We start from the raw sequence: 1,531 nt of genomic DNA on the forward strand, positions 1-1,531 counted from the left end.
AAAGGGAGTAACAGACAGCCTATCTAGAATAAGGTCATTAGGGATGGCCAAAAGGTAAACAAACACTCCCAGGGATGCAGTGCTCCTGACGTCATGGTTCGCTAAGGGTATCTAATTTGGGGGTCGTGAAGGGTTTAAACCTCTCTCACGAGTCTGTGGCCTCGCCTAGCCTAAGCTTAGACTCACTTCTCTCTCAGGGTCTCTGAATGGGTGTATATTATTCACTTATTTACTATTTTAAGTTTTTCATGTGCTACTATGACGTGTTAATAGTCTTTTAAGTTATCCCGTGCACCGTGTCTTCAAAACCTATTCACCAAAATGAACTCATGTTATTTCTATAGTCTTTTGAGAGCTGACATTTGGTTTTATACAGAATAATTTTCTCTCCCTCTCGCCATGACCAGAACATCTAAAAGGTTTAATTGAGTCTGTGACAAGAGGACCATGAGTAGTGAGGACCATCCTAGGGTCCATAATGGGAGGCACTGACAGTAAGCTTACACACGTCTGAGTTCGACCACGACCACTGACAGCAGGTCCAGGGGGCACACCAGGACTCTGCCAAGATCCATAATAAATACTCTTATATGATAAACCTCTCGTAACAGCTGAATGTTGGGTAACGTGTAGCACAAGAAGCAGGTGTTGGGGTCATCGTGCTGCCCAGCCTCACCATTACCTCGGGGTACCTCGCCTCCCTGCTCTCCCACACACTCGTGGCTGGAGGCGACGGCGGTGCTCTTGTGGGGGCGGTGAGCAGGGGGGGAATCAGTGCACCTCGGCTGGCCACTCGCTGGGCGGCCGCCTTCCACGAGACGCAGGATGAAATGCAACTCGTCCTTTTGTTGACAGTTGTCGCCTTTTTATCTGGTCGTCAGTTGGTGACACCAATTGCGATGGCGGCCCCTTTGTAGTTCCCCACAACGAGAAAGATTTACAGTGTTCGATGAAAAATAAAAAAAACATCCTGGAAGAGCAGAATCTCTTGAACGAGTCACGCCACTGAGGGGGGGGAGGGAGTGTGGGGGCTGAGATTTAAGGACCCCATCAGACACCACTACACCACAGGGCGCCTTTCCTCACACACCACCACAACACAACTCTAATACCGTAATTTATTTGAAAGTCAGGCCACCAGGAACGGGTTTTTGTGGATCCCAGGGAGCTCACTAACACCAAGGGGAGCTTCTGAACGCACCTCACACCGTCACTCTTGCCACGCTTCACCGAGAACCATACACGGACGATTGAGCAGGTGACGCCCACACGAGTAAACATACAATTATGACCCCCATCTTGAATGATTATGATTACACCCGTTCTTCAGTATCATGGAACAGCTGAGAGCCACTTAAAAAAGGAAAAAAAACACTAATCAACACCTCAAACAGATAATCAATCAATAAACAATCTTACAAAACAACGATACCAAGAATCACAGCGTAAACGAGAAGCAAGAGTACAATGCCAACACCCTGAGTACAACAATGTTCTTGAATATACGACGACTTAACCCCTTCGAGTACAG

This window comes from Homarus americanus, unplaced genomic scaffold, assembly GCF_018991925.1.
Source record: "Homarus americanus isolate GMGI-L3 unplaced genomic scaffold, GMGI_Hamer_2.0 scaffold50564, whole genome shotgun sequence".
NCBI lineage: Eukaryota > Metazoa > Arthropoda > Malacostraca > Decapoda > Nephropidae > Homarus > Homarus americanus.